The sequence below is a fragment of the Podarcis pityusensis genome (assembly GCF_964106645.2).
Source record: "Podarcis pityusensis genome assembly, chromosome: 9".
Lineage (NCBI taxonomy): Eukaryota > Metazoa > Chordata > Lepidosauria > Squamata > Lacertidae > Podarcis > Podarcis pityusensis.
The window spans coordinates 37,396,453-37,416,498 of NC_138034.1; the positions used below are offsets into that span (position 1 = coordinate 37,396,453).

A 20,046-nucleotide genomic window follows, 5' to 3' on the forward strand; every position below is an offset into this window, starting at 1 on the left:
AACTGCAGAAGTTGCTCCCAAATCACTATTCAGGTATCTTGACTCTAGGTATTAGCGGGATGTAAAACAGAGCAAATGGCTTAAACAAACCCTGTGGCATAAGGGAGATTGATGCTTTAAATTTGAAAGGCAGCTCTTCAAGGGATTTCCAGACTCCCTTGCAATTGTGCAATATACAGGTCGTGGCACAAACCTGAAACACAAATGTGCTGAGATACACCCAAGGAAAACATGCAAAGGTGCACTCCCTCTGCCAGATACTGGTTTAGTGGTTGAAAATAAATTTATTTTCAGGTTAACTTTCAGCAAATCCCCAGTCTACACTCCTAGGCAGTCCTAAAAAGACCCAGCAATCTGCCTAAATTTGTCCTGATATGTGTTTTCTGCATTTACCCTTACTTTTATCAAGTTTGGCATGTCAGGATTCAGGACCGTCCCCAAACTTTTCCAGCATTGGAGCATAACAGGATTAGCTTTGTATGTTTAATCCAAAACTGATTGTTATATTGTATTGCATGTGGCATTTTGTATTGTGGTTTTAATGGCATATAATGGTCCATCTTAGCTCTCCTTAAAGGAAGGCTGTGCTCCTCCTTCTCCTTCTCCTCACTTCTCTTCTGCATTTGTAAGAAAGGTTATAATAGTCACCTCTTAATTTTAAAAATAAAAAAAATTCATAATAATTGAATTGTACAGAGCCGTGCTTCAGCAACCATTTGTCAAAAGATTGAAACAAGGTCATATGTTGTTTGAACAGGCATGGCTTGCAGAAGTGACCTCATGCACCATCCCGTGTATTGTCTCTGTGTGTATATAGTTAGTCTTGCACATAGGATTTTTCATAGCATGCGATTTTGGTGCTGGGGTAGGGATGGATTATCTGAGGAGAGAGTGCCTGTGGCTGTACAAGAGTATGCTTGTGAGAGTGCGGGGCAGCCACACTCACAGTTGTTGAAGCATATCAAACTGTAGATATACACAGTCATATCTTCCGAAGAATATTTTCTATCGAGAATTCATAGATTCCATCACTGATAGCTTTATTTTCTGTATACCATTGTTGGCACCACCTTAGAATGTAAGCATAATTTTTTACCTACTGTGTGTGCTTGTGATACGTGTGTGTGTGTGTGTGTGTGTGATTTCTTGGCTAACATTATCCTCATTAAGTCCTGGGGCAGTTCAGTTTCCTAGCGCTTGCTTTGGATGTCAGTTGACCATAGATGAAGTAGACCCAGTATTTCAGGAAGAAATAATGCTGTTTTCTTCTGACCTTTTTTATCAGCTGATTATCAGTAGTTCAAGGCTTAAACTGGCTAAGCCTGGATATATGGGATCCCTTGTGTTCACCCCCATCCTGACAAATAATTCCTCACATACCATTTGAGGATCCTGTCTTCCTTAAAGCAAGGCAAAGCTTGAAAAACTTTTCTTTCTGGGTAGGCTCAGCAGAACAGGGCCACTCTTATCATCGCATGGCCCACCTCACACCTCTTCTGGCCCAAATATTTGACAATTAAATCAGAATGCTCTGCTGTTCTGTATTGCAGTTTCCTACTGTTTGCCTCTACTTCAGGCATTGCAAAGGATTGACAGATTCATACCAGATCATTCAATCAGTGCTTATTCCTGCCAGAAATGTGGTGCTTTCACTAATCTCTACATGGTCAAAATAAAAAAAATCCTTCCAGTAGCACCTTTAAGACCAACTAAGTTAGTTCTTGGTATGAGCTTTCGTGTGCAAGCACACTTCTTCAGATACACAGTGCTTGCACACGAAAGCTCATACCAAGAACTAACTTAGTTGGTCTTAAAGGTGCTACTGGAAGGATTTTTTTTATTTTGACTATGGCAGACCAACACGGCTACCTATCTGTAACTAATCTCTACATGGTATCGCATCAGCTATATGATCTTTCTTCTTCTTTTTCGGAGAACAGCCAAGGTTATACAATATCTGCAGAATTAACTGATAAAATAAATATAAGATTGCAGACTCCTAAGTAAGGGAGATGAGAAACCTGTGAAAGGGAGGATATAAATAGCCAATATGCTGTACAGAATGAGAATCTGACACCTGTTCCACATGCATGAAAGCAAAAGTTGTGTAGTTGTGAATCATATCCATGGGGTCATGAGCATAGACTGTTTCATCTGTCAAAGCTCACTATGTGGCCTTAGACAATGTCTTTTTCTTGTTCTTTGCAGTTTCTTACAAGTAAATCAATAACTAATAATAAGAGTGTTCAATAAGGGAAAGTCTGCCTCAGCTGTCAGCTTTGCATCTGGTGTCCTGTGAATCAGGCAGTGGAGAGCTTTTTTTTAAAAAAGTAAAATCTCTGCAGGATTTAAGGCACAAAATGTACAATCTGAATCCTGCCCTGCTCCCATTGTTGATGGATGCATTGTGCATTGGTGAAAAGGAGCACTGACACAGGGGCGTCTCTGCTGTTCCACCTGGAACTCAAACATGCCTTTGAAGATCCATTTCTTAAGTGCTTTACCACATATTTGTACCATGGTAGTGCTGCTGTAGTTTACCCACTTTAATGGGACGCGGGTGGCACAGTGGTCTAAACCACTGAGCCACTTGGGCTTGCCGATCAGAAGGTCAGCGGTTTGAATCCCCGTGACGGGGTGAGCTTCCCTTGCTTTGTCCCAGCTTCTGCCAACCTAGCAGTTTGAAAACACATAAAAGTGCAAGTAGATAAATAGGTACCACTGTGGTGGGAAGGTAAACGGCATTTCAGTGCACCCTGGTTTCCATCACAGAGTTCCGTTGCTCCAGAAGCGGTTTAGTCATGCTGGCCACATGACCTGGAAAGCTGTCTGTGGACAAACGCTGGTTCCCTTGGCCTGAAAGTGAGATGAGCACCACAACCCCATAGTTGCCTTTGACTGGACTTAACTGTCCAGGGGTCCTTTACCTTTGCCCACTTGAGCTCTTTGTGGGTCCCCACTCACCAGCAGAAAACCAGTGAAAAAAGAGGTTGGAGGTAATCAGCACAAGCTTCAGCACTCTGAAAAGAAGCTGGAAAACAAGTAAGTCTCATACAAATAGAACCATTTTTTCATTTAAATGTCATTCTGTGTGTGTGTGTGTGTGTGTGTGTGTGTGTGTGAAAAAGATCTCACAGAGCAACAAAATCAGAACACCACACAGGGAAATCCATGGATTTCACATTTTAATAGTTTCATTTATTTTTTCTTGCAAAACATCTGCAGGCTGGAAGCCTTGCCAGTGTGTTTCCAATTAATGCTTGACGTTGCAAGCTAATGGCATGGATTCCACTCAGACATTTTACATCACCGTCCACTGCAAGATGTGTTTTCTGTGGAGCTGGTGCACACTGTCATTTGACAGTTCTATATACAAAGCATGATGCAAACGGAGAATAGGCTGTGCCATATTTAAACAAAGAACACATTCAGAACTATTCCTCGAGCCTCTAGAAAGCTGGTAAATTTCTGAAAGACATTGCCAGTGGAAATGAACACATTGCTGGTGTCTTTATAATGCTATCAAGGACGGCAGAAAGCTTATTTCTTTTCTGTCAAGCTGCACTTGCCTTTTACCTGTCATTGAACTGGGACAGAGAGCTCACCATGCAGGTATCGTTTTCAACAGACTCCCCAGAGGCACATTCAGCAGTGATGCTCAAACACCGAATGGGTGAAAACAGAAGTCTTAAGCGGGCAGAACCACGAAGCATCAAAAAAACATAGGTGAGAGGGGGTGGGAATGAGTATGTTAGGTCTGCTCCCTCTTTTGCCATATCCATCTTCCTCAACTTGTGGAGGGCAACTGTGTAATGCAGGGACACCCTGTGTTTGTGGAGGTTTTCCTTTTCGGAGGAGGTTTGGATTTCCTTACTTAAATGAAGTGTCAGGGTCCTACCATCCTATTTTTTTTAATTTTGGGGGGTGGGAGGGGGAAGCCTCATATAACCTGGAAGGGTTACTATTATGTGCGCAGGTAGCGCTGTGGTCTAAATCACTGAGCCTCTTGGGCTTGCTGAACAGAAGATCATTGATCGAATCCCTGCGACCAAATGAGCTCCCGTTGCTCTGTCACAGCTCCTGCCAACCTAGCAGTTTGAAAGCACACCAGTTCAAGTAGATAAATAGGTATCATTGTGGTGGGAAGGTAAATGGCATTTCCATGCACTCTAGTTTCCATTACAGTGTTCCGTTGCTCCAGAAACGGTTTAGTCATGCTGGCCACATGATCTGGAAAGCTGTCTGTGGACAAACGCCGGCTCCCTTGGCCTGAAAGCGAGATGAGCGCTGCAACCCCATAGTCGCCTTTGACTGGACTTAACCGTACAGGGGTCCTTTATCTTTCTTTTACTAGGTGCACTGAAATATATTATGGCCCATCCCCAACAGGAAATGCAGCAGGGTTGGTAGGTTCTGGCGCACTTTGCACCTGCTTACTTCCTTTCCTGTATCACTGGGGGGGATGGGGTTTGGACTATATGGCCTTTGAGGATCTCCCAAGCTCCCGGTGGCTCCATCAGGTTTGATCTTTCAAAATTAATAAGCAGGGTTATCTTCTTTAAGTAAAGTAGGTCAAACCCTTCCACTCCAAATGCACAGTCACTGAAAAGTTTGGTGAAATTTACCTACCCCTTAATCTTTGAGGGCTTTCTATTTTTTGACACTCCCCTCCCTCAAAATCCTAGCTGAAGATTTTGGTTCAGGATTAATCTTGAATTCATATACAGCTCCAGTCCTGCGCATACCAAAGAACACACACATAATCAAATCAAGATTGTTTGTTTTTATCAGTACAATTTGCAGCAATGTAACTATGACAGTTTCTAGGCACAGGTTTTTCATGCATATTTTTTCTGGATGCTACGTATTGTTTTCTCAACCAGAAAGGGGGAGGTGGAAATACACTAGGGAAATACTAGAGGACCGAGAAATGCCTCAGGCCATCTTCCTTGATAGTAAATAGTAGTGGTATCTGGTCTTAAATTGTGTGTGTATCTAATTAAAACCAGCAAAGGTACCTCTGCAGCTAAAGCTATTCAAATGAAAGTATTTGGACAAGAGAGCTGGAATATGATACCTTCAACTATTGGGCCAACTACAAAGACAGCGCTAGTGTATTCAGAACTGACCCACCGGGCTTGATGACACTTTTCAGAGAATGTCTTATTTTTGCTCTTGAAGGGATACATTTACTGATGTGCACCAGACCTAAGATTTATCCTGTATCTGTACATTTTTTAAAATGTGGATTTGTTTCTGAGTCACTCTCTGCTTCAGTCTGGGTTTCAGGCTCTGATGTGCTCTGCATAAAATGAAGGGCTGTTGTCCCTCTTTACCAGGGGCACCAACTATAGGGGGCTCTGGGTGCCCAAGCACCCACACCACAGGGCCCCTAATGCAACTTCTGGTGCCTCGCAAAGCACTGGAAGTCAACTTTGAGGCCTTGCAAGACCTTGGAACCTGACTTCTGGTGGTACTGGAAGTCAGGTTCTGAGGCCAGGGGGGCATGTGTGACATCATGATGTCATGTGCATTGGGCACCCATAGCCTGGGGCCCAAGTCGGCTCCCCTGCTTTTTACTATAATGGAAAAATTTTAAATTGCTTGCTCTCTCCTCCCTCCTTTTTGACAATGCAGGTCAAATTTACAGACACAAGAGTTGCTCCAAAGTAGATTAACCTGCCAGATTACAGATAAGTAAGTCTAGGGGCTTTTTGATGAGGGAAGTAGCAGAGATTTAGTCCCCCCCCCCCAATAATCCCTTGGTGCAGGGAGCAGGACTTTGTCTTTTATTTTTTAATTTTTTTAATTTTATATATTTTTATATATGTTGCATCTTCTGACAGGCCTCTGATACGCATTGCAATGTGAAGTTGTCTAAGCAATGTCAACAGAGTACTGAAGAAGAAGAAGAAGAAGAGTTTGGCTTTGATATCCCGCTTTATCACTACCCTAAGGAGTCTCAAAGCAGCTAACAATCTCCTTTCCCTCCTCCCCCACAACAAACACTCTGTGAGGTGAGTGAGGCTGAGAGACTTCAGAGAAGTGTGACTGGCCCAAGGTCACCCAGCAGCTGCATGTGGAGGAGCGGGGACGCGAACCCGGTTCCCCAGATTACAAGACTACCGCTCCTAACCACTACACCACACTGAAGAGCTCTGATGCTCATTTGCTTGTTTATTATTTGTTCAAGCAAATCCATGTAGAATTGTTTAAAATAAACCAGTATGGATTGTCTGAAATGGAGTTCCCCACATGATGAAGAAAAACCATACTTTTCTGGGGCTCTGCTTCATGTGGGGAGCCTTCATGAGTAGCCAAGGCTCCTGGATTCAGATAGTTACCCTCCAACTCATGAAGGGCAACCAGGACCATCATTGGAGTGGCGAGCAGAGCTGGCATGCTCATCCCCAGTACCCATGTTTATTTAACACAGAATCCGAACAGCTAAAGAAGGCATATGATTCATTTCATGACAGTAGTTCAGTAAGATTTCTCATTATCTATAGCAGTTAGCAATAATGGGAATATAAGGAGGAAACTGGAATTATAATTAGAAACAAACAAACCTATCCTTTGGAATGGTACAAAACTGTGAGGAAGGGGTTGCTAATAAAACCTTTTAAATGCCCCTGTATGTCTTGAACCTGTATAGAATGATTGCAATTCTGCTGTTTTGGAATAATCCAAGCCCAAGATCTACCAGGCTATGGGGAATTGGAATAAGTGGATCTCTGGCTGAGCTTGCCCTGGCTCGGCTGGGGCTATGCTGGCTGAAGTCTGTCATTCCAGCTTAACTGGATACACTAGTACAAATCCAGCATCTCTGCTCAGCTGGGACTCATCTAAGACTGGATTAAGTCCTGGAAAGGGGGCATTCTGGGGAGGTGGTGAGAGTGGGATGGGGCAGGGGGAGAATTACCCCTATTCCAGACTCCTTTTAGTCATATGATCTAGCAATCCAGCAGATGTTAAACTGGCAAAAAGGGTGATATAAGTCAAACTTGTTTTAAAGGTTTGTTTCCCCTCTGCCACGCTGAGTTTCAAGTAGGGGTAATGCTGGCACAATTTCCCCAGGCGTAATCACACTGGCTTTCTATAGTTTGGGTAGATCTGCACAGCTGCAATGCTCACTTAACCTGGAAGTATTTTCCACTGAACTCACTGGGACTTCCTTCAAAGTATAGGACAGCACTCTTAATGTAGGAAGGTACAAGGACACGTGCAAAGAAGCTGTGATTTGAATTCACAGCCTTCCCACAGCTGGCTATTTAAACCAGTTTGACCATTATGTTTACATGGTGTGCTTTCTCCCCCAAATGGACCTTGCTCCTTACCTCATATACCAAAGCAGATGCTAGCTGCTTCAAACCAGGCAGGAAAGATTAGAGAATAGAAATAAGATGTTTGTTTACTAGGCTCTTGATGAAACAACCACCATCCAACTCCCACATGTATTACAAAAAGAAGCAAAGATTTGTTTGGGTTTATTCTAAACAGAATCAACTCTTTTAATAAAGATGTGTGTGTATTTGTTTTGCATGAACTGGGCAGATCTGTATTCCATTAGAATCTAAGATAATCCAACCTTTTAGAAAATTGATAATGAAGGTCAATCTCTCTGGTATCTTTGCAGATAATTCGATACATGCTCCTTTGGACTATATCTTCCGCATTTAAGTTTTGGCACCAGAACATTTGATGGCTACACTGTTTGCCGTTCTGTTCTCTTTGCCAGCTGCTTTTGGGGAAAATCAAAGAAAATCTGAGGCAGGATACATCAAGCCACAGTTGTTGACTAATGTTTTATAGCTCCCTCATTCTTTATGGGTTTATAGGTTGAACATCTCATTCAGTATTTCTAAATTGTTCCTTTCCGGGCTTCTAGAGTGTTCAGTTTCACTGTTGGTAGACTATGTTGTAATCATAAAAGAGGTTCGTATTCTACAAAAACAGTTTTCTTCTTTCAGTAGCCTTGACTTTTTTTGGTGACACTGATGTATCAATAAAATAGAGTGCCTAACAGCACCTTTTGAAAATGAAAATCTCTGTGATGGTGGTTACAGATAGAGTTGGGCAATATACTGATATATCGTCCCAAACCAGTTTGAAGTCCATATTGTGATATCGGTTTCATAATTTTTGACCACCTGGCAATATATCATGAATCATGATGTTTGTGTGCACACACACACACACTATGCAAAAATCATGATGCAGGAATAATCATGAAGCCCGCCAATCCTCTTCATCCTTGTTTCAGGCATTGTGATATATTGGTATATTGGGATGTTTCACTGGCGATATATCTTGATGTTGAAAAACAGATATCACCCAGCCCTAGTTACAACTCTAATAATTGCTTCAGACCTGCACTTAGCCATGCAAGAAGCCACAATATTTGGGGGCATTTTGCAGGGCACTCCAAACCCCCTTTGTGCTGGGCTAGGTTGTGGTGGATTGGGTAAGTCAGTATCTTATCCATGCCTTCCATATTACTGATAGGGGCAATGGAGCCTGAGAATGTGTGGCTTGCCTAAGACCACCTAGTGAGTTCATGGTAGAGGTGAAAATGGAGCTGGGGACTTTCTGATTCATAGCTTAGTCCTTTGGCCTCTGCACTAACCAATCAGGAACAGCTATAATATGTTCCAGCTGCTGCTTATCTTGCTGATCTCCAGATGAATATAATTTCTGATACTTGGTCTACCGTTGCCAAAGGATCCCTCCAAAGGGTTGCAAACCCTTTGGCAGCTGTCTTCCAGGCAGAAGGAGACTTGAAGTACATATTTGCAAGAGATTCTAGTTACAAGACTCAGCACGTCACTGAGAGTCATCTCTCTGGTGTGGTGCATGCTGAACCCACAGCTTCTGATATGGTAAGTGCAATCCCCAAAGAGCCCTTATTAGCCAGTAAAGTGACATAAGATGGAGTTGCTTGGCCATCAGCTTAATTTCCCCAGAAAAATTTATACACTTTAATCATAGCCCGATACATTTCACTTTCTATGCAGTTTAGCTTTAGACCTTTAATAAAATATTATTAAAATCAACATCTGGTTATTAATATGCAATATGATTTTTAACACTTCAGTTACAGCCTTTTCAGACATGCCCCAGGTGTTGCCCTCCAAATGCCTCTCATTAACAAAAGAGATACGAGTTGGGGGTGCACTAATGAAAGAATCCGGCACTTTATGAAACTGGCCCCCAAATGGGGCCATGCCCTAAGTTCTGGCAGGAGTGGAGATTCCATCACCCTTTTCAGCATAAAAGAATACTTAGGACGGAATGAGGAACGCCTACGAGACTTCTCAGAAAAGACATGCAATCTTTGAGCAAACACAGGTGGAAAGATCATAGCGAATTTCAACAGCAGCATTTTATGGAATCCATGAAACCTATGACTTGGCAGAAATGAAGCTTCCTCTTATTTTCTTAGGGAGAGACTAATGGAATAGACTCCACCATTTTGAGAGTCAGCAAAATTTCGTAAAGATAATCAAAAGGAAATGAATTCTCCAAAGCAACAGGCGGAGGGAATGGAATCTGTCTCTTAGCACTTCCTTACTTACACAATATATCTCCAGTCAGCCAAGTAATTCTGATTCTCTTAGCCACTCAGGACCCCTGCAGATGTCCTTTTTATCATATATTTGTGATGATTTGTGTTCATCATACTTTCAAGGTGGTTAAATGCAACCCCGCTTCCAATATTATTTTCACTTTAAAAGGTTTTGGGATGAACATACTTCTTCCTTTCCAATCAGTGCCTGTCCTATAGATTTATGCTGAAATCGTGTGTGTGTGTGTGTGTGTGTGTGTGTGTGTGTGTGCGTGCATGCATAGGAGTCAAATATGAGGGGCCAAGGTCCCTTCAGCCCCCCTAAAATATTTGAGGGGGTCATGCTCCCCAAGTTGATTGGAATTGCTATTCAAATGGTGTGCATGTGCCGTGTGATGTGATTGATTATGAGGGGCAGGGTTTTCCTGCCTCACCATATTTTATTCCAGTTGGCACGTGTGTGTGTTTGTGTGTGTTCCCCTACTTTTGCTGCCCCTTCAGATGGTAATAATGCAGTAACATTGCGAAAGTATTGAAGAGCACATAATAAAGTGGACTGAAGTGTGGATGGCTCAGTGTAAATCCATCAGGAATGCATTAGCATTACATCAATGACATGTCGTAGAATATACCTGTTAGTCACACCCACCCATCTATTAGTATTTAAGAATTCTGATGACAACCTTGGGTGGTGCTTCCCTTCACTGCATGCAAATTGATTATTGAAGTAAGAGAATCAAATGATGTGGACAGATTTAATGTCTGGGGGGCGGGGGCGGGCAGTGAGAGAGGGAGAGTGAAATAGTAGTATTTAGTGTGGATGGCTCAGTGTTCCTAAGGAGCAGGAGGATCTTTATTGAGTCATCAATAGAAGTGGCGCTTTCTAGGTTTTCTTAAATTTGATGCAAACATGTTTTCTTCTGCACTTGAATGGAGAACCTGTGGTTCTCCAGATGTCACTGGACCACAACTTCCATCACCCATCAGTGCTGGCCAGTGGGAGTTGGAGTCCAATCCCATCTGGAGGACCACAGGTTCCCATCACTGCTGTAACCGGTCTGATTATTCAGTGGTACCCAGATTCCCAAGTTATTTACTAAGTGAACCAATGAGAAAGGGCATAAAAGGCAAAGGAAACAATAAGGAAGGTGGTTTTCTTTGGGTGCATCAGAGCAAATGCATCTTTAGTGGTGCTTTCTTAAAGGTGTTGTGGGATTATTTAGTCAGTTGTATCCCACACTGTGCCATTTGGAATATGCGCTGACTTTTAAAAGCAATTTAACAAGCGAGCATGTTAGCATATGGCAAGTTATTTCTGCTAGAGTCTGTAAAAGGTCTTGGCACAGAAAAGGTGTGTGATAAAGTGCATTCCAAAGAAAAAGCTCCAAATTAAGTATTTGACAAGGGCTCCCCAAGGTGTCATGGCAGATTGGGTGGGGAGTAAGGTGGGGCGGGGGAGAGGTGACCTATGGAGCTGGCAAAAGCTCAGATCATTTGTGAAAGCGTTTCTGGGCTGCCAAAATAGCAGAGAATTCTCTGAAGGATAATTTGCTAAACCAACTGAAAAAGAGGCAGTCATAAATAAAGGATGCAAGCAGATGTCTGTCCACTCCGGAGTTAACTCTAAGCCTATTAAAACTTTAAATGCTACCTTCCTGACGGTCCCGGAGGCTTGAAATAGTGCACAGCTAGGAGTTTGCTGAGGATTCAAAGTGTGGTTGCTGAGCACCTTCAGGCTCTTGCCTGAAGAACTCCAAAGCAACAAACTGTAAATCAGCCTGCTGAGGAGAATCCAAGCAGCTCGGCTCCAAACTGAAGCTCAGGGTCCAGCAAGCTTCAGTGATTTCAGAACCATAATAACACTCTTGTTCTCGGTCTCACCCATATCGTGATTTACAGCACTGAGTGGAAGCACAGCTGAAAGTACACGGCTCTTGATTGCTTGCTTGCTTACCTCCCTGAGAGCGCTGAAAGATATTGGCATGCATTCTGCATCCAGCGTCAGTGCATAGTACAATTTCTGTGTGTGCTGATGGCCAAAATACAAATGTTACAAGCTACAGAAAGCATGTGTGCGTATCTCACTTTTTCGTAAATGCTGTACAAAGACTTTATATATTTTTAAATTATTTGTAACTATGCATTTTCAGTATATGAAGTCTTTTTCACATCATTCATAATACAGGAGGAAACACACACACACACACACACACAGAGAGAGAGAGAGAGAGAGAGAGAGAGAGAGAGAGAGAGAGAGAGTTCATAATATTCTGCTTGTTGGCCATCATTAAAGCATTACCTATGGCTTTGATATTGATTCATACTCTCCTTTCCCTGGAAAGTAGGAAGTTCCAGGAAGCATCCACAGCCTTAGTGGGTACTCTGTGGCCCTCAAGCATTGTTGTTGGGGCCCCAAATGTTTGCCATCCAGCTCTTTGGGGACAGTTTCCTTCTGAGGGGTGAGCGGCAGTAATGTAGGGCACACATATATTTCTAAGTCCCACTGATTTCTCGGTGAAATAAGTATCATTTTTTAATTTTGGCTGCACTAGGCACTCAGACTACAACACTACACACATTTAATTGGAACTGGACCCCATCAAAAGCTATGACATGAGTTTCCAAGTAGGCAAGGTTAAGAATGAATGCACTGAAGCTGCTTTTCAGAGGCACGCATGCTCCTTCTTTCCCGAATCATGGCCATCTGCAGGCAAATGGCTTTTGTCCATTTCTCTGCAGCATTTCAAGTGTTACCTGGAAAAGAGCTCATAGCAGCACATATTCTGCAGGTCTGCAACTGATGTATCCAGTGCTCATTTTAATATCTCTCTCTCTCATTTGCAGTTATTTGGACACAAGCTAGAATAATGCACCCCCACACAGGTCACAAATACCTGGAATGGGTCATAGAGGTTTAAAATGTTGTGTATGTAGAGAAGACCACCAACATGTCTGCCTTTCTCTTTCAGAAATATTCAAGAATTTAATTAGTTTTTCCTTAAGAGCCAGCTTAGCGGGACCAGGAGCAATTTGCAAGATGGTCCCATTCATTTCATCACTCCATTGAATCATACTGGATTAGGGAAAGTGGCTCCCATGACAAAGGCAGCTAATTTTTTTTTACCTGGTAGGGAGGTTTCTTCCATTCATAGATAGCTTGTGAGCAATCATGAATCTGCATATATTTTAAATGTATCTTATTCACATGGTCACATTCACACGAGCAATAAAACAGCATATTCAGTTACTGGTATCTCCCTCTCCTACACATGCCCAGCTTTCCAAATCTCTACTTTTACTGAGACCATAATCTCATTTTAAATTTTCTCATTATTACTTCTAATGGCCAAGTTACAAAACTATTTTCCCCCTACTTGGTTTATTTCGAACTCTTCTGCTGTGTGCAACTTGTCTGGCTACATTCTTCTGCTTATACATCATGCACCCTGCTAATAGGTGTCTGAGTTCTTCTTGGTTGTATGAATACAATCTAACAAAGAAAGAATTTGAATTCTTCATTTATGCCGCTAGGCTTTTCCAGAACATAACAGTGTGGGGCTATTCCTGGAATGTCTCCCCAGGACTTGGCAATACATAAAACTGACATGGCTGTCTGCTGATGCAAATTGGTGATGGAGTTCTATTAAAATCAAGACCATTGATTTCAATGGATCTATGCCATGTGAACCACGGAGGAATGGCCATCTGTATTGAGCCAGCTGTGCTGTGGGCTACACAATCCAGGGGGGGAAATGCAATCATAAAAAATGGTGCTGTTTTTCTAAATTACTCTGCCCTCGTTTTCCAGAAAGGTTGAAACAAACCTACTTCCCCTGCTGATCTTAGCTCACTGAACATGTTAAACAATTTTACATCGGTATAAAAGTTTCAAAGCTGTGCAGGTTCTTTAAAAGCCAGATTTCTACCCAGAGAGTCTTAAATATGGTCTCCAAATCTCTTGATGTACTACTAACCATATTGTTTGTCAATTATTTTGATGCCAGTCTATTTATTTCCTTTGTGAATTGTTTCCCATTAAACCCCCCAAAGCAATTAACAATGAAAACATCAACAGTAAAAACACCTATAAAAATAATTTCAAGTCCAATACAGATTGGGATTTTTTAAAAATCTCCTCTTAAAAGGCTTGTTTGACAAGGAAGGGCTTTAATAAGTGCAAACATGATAATAGAGACAGCATGTATATCAAACTTTATCACCTTTTGTGGCTCTTCCCCAGTGTTTAAATGTATCACCCTCTTGTTCTAAATCAAGGCAACTCTATAACCAGCTCTTCACAGTAAGAGATGGCTGTAGTCATGTGGTATCATCTTGGCTTTTGTGTTATATAAAATATAGGTTAGGTAAGTTTATAATGAATCTCCAGTGGCATCTAAGAGGGTATTTGTTTATTCTGAACAGTCTGCATCCCAAACACTGCTAGGTTTATAAGTCTTTCCAGAATTTCATGGAACTATAAAATATTTCTAAAACAGTAAAACAGCAGTCTCTCTCCATACACCTAAACATTTAGATTGGTTTATTAAAAGTTTGCTTGTTTTCAGTTCCTGGAAAGAATAGTGAAAGTAAGTATTCCTAAATTAACTGGAACCTTTTTCCCAGCTGACAATGATTTAAAAACAAAATGCTAACTTCTTGAACAGGTGCCTTTCAGCTCTGTAGGTTACCTTCCCATATTTAAATTCCATGTGATTCTGATTTGCATTAAGGCCCAAGGGGTGTGTGAGAAAATATTTCTGACCACTCTTTGGAGTGGTCCTTTTTCTCCTCTTTCATTGCAAGCTTTAACCAGTTTTAAGTGCAGAGAGTGAACCAGTTCAGGCCTGTTCAGTTTCTCCCTCTTCCCCAAGATCTATATCCTCCTTTTTATTCTGTTCATACTTTTCAGCTTGCATCCTAAGACTAGAACTGTTCAAGATGCCCTAGTCTTAAATGGCACAGTCCACAAATAGTTTTATCACAAGACTTGCTTTTGTGTAGTTTGGTCTGTCTGACAAGGGTGAAGTTCATGCTATGATTGGAATATTAAGATGACAGAAAACTCCTTCAGAAGAGGTATTTGGGACAACTGTCCAATTTGAACAGTGCTTGGACCAGCATTTTAGGGAAGATACTGGTAAATGTATTCTGTAGGCTCCTTAATACCTCTCTAAAGCTGCCGTCCAATGCACAATTAGTTGGAAGTAGGTTACAGTAAATAATGTGAGGCTTGCTTCCAACAATAAGCATACAGATGATCAGTCTGAAAAAGTATTAATTATTTTTTCAACAGAGAAAACAGGGAAGTGATTGTCTGTGAATAATCCAGATTTCTCTGCAACTGAAGGGAAGGCTACAGTGTTCCTGAGCTACAGGGTCTCAATCTGTAGGCTTCTGAGTCAGAGCCAAGGCTTCTTTCTTCCCTCCTGAGAGAGAGAGAGAGAGAGAGGAAAAAAGCAAATGGTCTTGTGTCTAGCATTATAAAACATCTGGTAGAACGATCACAAAGGAGACTGCTAAGCATACAGTTTAACAGAGCTGCTGGGATCTTTTTATTACATTCATTTTCACACACACACACGAACAGAGACACACACTCATAAAAAGGTTGGAGTTTACTCAATTTTGCTAATGCTTTTGGAATTTTATTAATCAACATTAATAAAACAATGACACCTTTTAAAAAGCAACGGAGAGGAAAGTTTCCAAATACTTCCAATCAAAATAAATAATTTTAAACTTCATATTACACTTTAAAGGTTAAAAAAAAAAAGGAGAACCCTTTTGGGAAATGGGTGTGAACTTTAAATTATCCCCATTAACACCAGAACTGGAGATGAAGGCCAAAATTCTTACGTTCTTTTGAAAGCTCTTAATATAAAGCTAAGGTGCTGCAGTATCAATAAAAGAGTGAAGAAGTGAGGTAGGAATCTCTCCCCCTGTGCTCCAGGTGGAAGTCTGAAGCACTATTGACTACACTGTGGTGCCGAGTCAGTGGGTGCTTCCAGATGTCCCGTCTGCTGAGCATCCTTTCTGATCTGTTTGCGGGGAGTTTAGATGGTGTTTCTTTCCAGTGCACTTCTCCTTTGTTTTCCTTATCACAAAAAGTCTGAGATTTTAGCCTAGCGCAAGCTTGTTGTGCAAGACCTCTCCATGGTTGTGAATTTGCTGGTATGGGACAGAATTTCCCCCCCAAATAGCGACAGTCTTGAAATGCCTAGAGTGAGGGTGCTATCAAGCAACATGCCAGCTGTTCTGTTGTGGAGGGATATGAATGGTGTACAGGCACTAGAATTTCTATCCAGAGACAACCATGTACCACTGGCTCTCTCCATTATACCGGGTTTCTGTTATGTCCACTATATCAAAGCCAGTACTCCAGTTCACCTGTCTTGGCTTGGAGGCTTCTTGCATTCCCATATAACCAGTTGTATACTGTCTCTCTTCCTTTATGTATCTGTGGCATCTCCACCCTGGCACCTTTAGCAGGAGATAGTGACACACTCTTCTTGGGACCTTATGCAAGCAAAGTCTGCATTGGAAGATTATTGAGCAATGGCTCCTCAACCTAAGCTGAGCCAGGTCAACCAAACTATGCCCCTTATCCCCTGTCTAGACAGCAGCTTCCTGTGTCTCTTCTGGGGAACTATATAGTAGAACCAGTTCAGGAAAGGACCTGGAAAGACAGGCACCCTTGCCGCACCCACCTAGGAGATTGTGGCAAAGTGGATATATAGTGTTGTTGTTGTTGTTGTTGTTGTTGTTGTTGTTGTTGTTGTTGTTTTATTTGTACCCCACCCATCTGGTTGGGTTTCCCTAGCCACTCTGGGCAGCTTCCAACATTGAATGGCCTGCGTTTCTTTATTTGTTCAGATATCACTGTGAATCTCAGGAACAGGGATGGGTATTCACCAGTTTGGGACATAGAGAGACTGAGAGCATTTAATAGTGTGGCTAATTTCTGGGGTTACAGACATCTGGAGCACCACTTCTGTACAGTTGAGCTAAGCAACTAAGTTGAGCTTCCTGATGAAGATTGGAAGGTGGGTATTTACCCAGAATTCATTGGATTCTCTCTCTGAACATTTTTAGAAGCTGTGAAAATGCATCATCTGTTTTCTTCTTCTGTCAGTCATGTCACCGTTGTCAGTTATTCTTTTGCCTTTCATTTTTAGGTGGCTGCATGCAGCCTAGAAAGCTGATACTAACTGCTGATACAGAAGAAGAAAAACCAATGGATTTAAAACAGGGATCAGAGGAATCTTCATCATATTGGCTACCAAGTCAGACCATAGATTCTTTTAACTCACCACTCCCTATGCTGACAGGCAGTGGATGTCTGCAGTCCAAGACAGGAGCCTTTCTCAGCCCTATATGGAAATGCCAAGGAAGAACCTGGGATCTCTTTTTCCAATCAGATGCTCCGTCACTTTGCTGTGGCCGTGCCTCAGCACATAGGGGCTCAGCAAAGGTGTGATGTTTGCTGTTTGAAACTTCTTCGCTCTGCTCTTTGGTGGTTATGGTAAGTGGATTTATTGTGTCTGGTGAGGTCTTTCCTCAGTAAGTAGAAATGAAAAAAAAACTAATGTTCTGCCCTTTTCTGCCAACACCTTTCATTTGGAAAGGTTTGCTGATTAGTGTTTGTGAGTGGCTGATCCAAATACCGTATTTTTCACTCTATAGGATGCACCGGACCATAGGACGCACCTTGTTTTAGAACGGGAGAACAAGAAAAAAAAAAATCTCCCCCTCTTTGCACAGCGCCCCTTCAGCGAAGTGGCAGGAGAAACGGAGCCCCTTCCATTTCTCCTCCCATTTAGCTGAAGGGGCACCTACCCTTCAGCAAAAGGAACCTGAAGCCTCCAGAGCGCAGCGGGAGCTCCCGCTGCACTCCGGAGAGTGATAGGGGTTGGTGCGCATTGACCCTTCTCGCTCTCCAGGATTCAGCAGAAGGCATCCCGAAGCCTTCAGAGCGCGGTGGGAGCTCCGACCCCTCTAGCTTTCCAGATAGCCTCGGGTTCCTTTTGTTTGTGGGGCTGGTGGTGGGGAAAGCCGAGATTCCCTCACCCCCAGCCCCGGGGAGCTGCTCCCCGACCTGCTGCCTTCGGAGCACAGTGCGAGTTCCCACTGCGCTCCGCAGACTTCGGGTTCCTTTTGCTGAAGCCGGGAGAGCAAGACTCTCCTGGCTTCAGCGAAAGGAACCTGAAGCCTGCGGAGCGCAGCGGGAACTCACACTGCGCTCTGAAAGCTTCAGGCAGCTATCCCTGAAGCCTGCAGAGCGAGAGGGGTTGGTGCGCACCGACCCCTCTCGCTCTCCAGGCTTCAGCAAAAGCAACACAAAGCCTCCGGGGCGCGGAGAGAGTGCTCCCTCTGTGCTTCAGAGGCTTTGTGTTGCTATCGTTGAAGCCAAGGAGCCTGCATTCGCTCCATAGGACGCACACACATTTCCCCTTAATTTTGGGAGGAGAAAAAGTGAGTCCTATAGAGCGAAAAATGCGGTAACTGCTAGATTTTATATTATCAACATGGGGACTCTGAAGCAGAAGACATTACATTAGGTTACCCATGAAGACGCCCACTGACTATTTGTCAAAAAATGAAACAAAACACCCAGCTTTTGTACTTGAGAGATGCTTGACTAATGCCACATATAGTTTGGCCCATTCTTCAGGATTTCTAGAAGCTTAGAATCTCTAAAGTGTTCTTCAGCCATTAATTTCCTGTTTCATTAATGCAGGAGCTGTGTCCACTGAGTAGACCTGCCCCCTGTGACATGGAATCATCATAGTGTAGGGTTGCCATACATCCAGAATTTCCCAGACTTATCTGGAATACTGTAGTCGGAGGCAGTGTCCGGGCGGAAATTGCTAAAATGTCTGGGAAAATCTGGACGTATGGCAACCTATGTTGGCAGTGTCATTTTGGGCAAGTTTCCTTAAAAATAGCTCAAAACCTTCGGGCTTTATCTTTGCAATTTTGCTAAAGAATCTCAACAATGTTGGCAAACAAAAACTTTTCTGTCCGGATTTTCAGTGCTTGAAATATGGCAACCCTATTATAGTGCAGGGTTTCAAGTCATGTGGAAGCCTTTAGCTGTACACACAAGGGCTCCATTGCCACAGATGGCAGCAATCTTTGTACAAAGACTAGGGGAAAGGCTCCTTGGCATGTCCTCATTCCCTACTCCCATGTTGGAATGTGTCCTTCAAATACGCTGGTGCCTCTTGTGTGTCTGGATGAAAGATGGAAAGCGATGGGTGTCTAGAAACCTTTGGCTTTTGCATGGCAGCAATGTATCCAATGGAGGCTAGTGCAACTAAGCTACCTCCTTCCCGATATCCAACCCAGGGGGGAAGCATCTGGCTGTCAGCTTCCTCCTCCTTAGTCTCAGTGTTGCCTTTGTAGAATTCAACAGGGAGGAGGATGAGAGCAAAACCAAAATTAGTTGGCTCTTGCTCCGTGCTTTTTCCAGCAGGAGCTGGTCAGAACTCAGTTCTGGCACCTCTCAGTTGGGCACCATTAGCATTATAAGAGAACAAGAGAGGCATTCGTGGTGAGTTCTGGCCAGTGCCTTTTTTTCTAATAAAATAGGTGCCAGTACTCACCATGAAGTCATCACAGTAAGTGCCACACTTTTTAACAACAACAAAAAGAGGCGCCACTACTGTGTACCCTTGAGTACCCATCCCCCAAAAAGCACTGGTTCCGGCACCTCTTTTTATAGAAAAATAGCTCTGCTCTTGCTAATATTGGTTCTATTCTGCCAGTCATTTGCTCTGCCTCTGCTACTCTTGGCATCCTGTCTGCCAGGTCCAATGGGCACCAGCCTCCCCTGAATGTAGTTTGCTGCACAAGGTAAGAATTGCATCTCGCCCATTTTTGCTTTTGGCTTCACCCATCACTGGTATGTGGCCCACAAAAGAAGGTAGTCCCCAAGCCAAAAAAGAAAAAGGTTTCCCACTTCTGTTTCAAAAAGACAGGAGTCTTGCCAGAGTCTCATCAACTCTAGTTGAATCATTAAAACATGCCTCTTTGAATATCACTTTATTTTTCATTGGTGGCGGTGACCATAAAGCATGGCATCTCTGATCAACCTCCTTGTGTCACAGTAGTTGTCACTGGAACGCTGTGCTGGCATTTGTTTCCATCCTGGACAAGGCAAGAGCTCCTCTTGTATTGATCTATAAAGCAGAAACATCTGTTAGAAGTGCTGCTGCAGGCTGCCTGCCAACTGGAGAGATGCTTATGGTTAACAAGCCCTTGTCCTACACTGTACATGTTGCAACAGTAAATGCAAAAGCATAATAAGACCATGTGCAGATTCAGAGTTGAAAATTAAAGCACTGAGGTCAGGGGGAAAGAAAACCTGCCAACAATATTTAGTTCAGCAATACATTTTTGTCTACAGAACAGCCACTTTACTGGGTGAATGATATCAGAGCACCTTTTTGCCTTGGTTCCACTTCTAGCTCTTTAGGTTT

The 20,046-nt window shown here is 42.8% G+C and overlaps 1 long non-coding RNA gene across 1 annotated transcript in view; it reads right to left on the reverse strand.

Annotated features, from left to right (window-relative positions):
- Positions 1 to 19,593: 19,593 nt before the first annotated feature.
- LOC308485554 overlaps positions 19,594 to 20,046 on the reverse strand; it is an 87,068-nt gene continuing 86,615 nt past the window's right edge. The window contains exon 2 of the long non-coding RNA XR_013990607.1: positions 19,594 to 19,746. This is a non-coding gene — a long non-coding RNA (uncharacterized lncRNA). The remainder of the gene's footprint in view (positions 19,747 to 20,046) is intronic.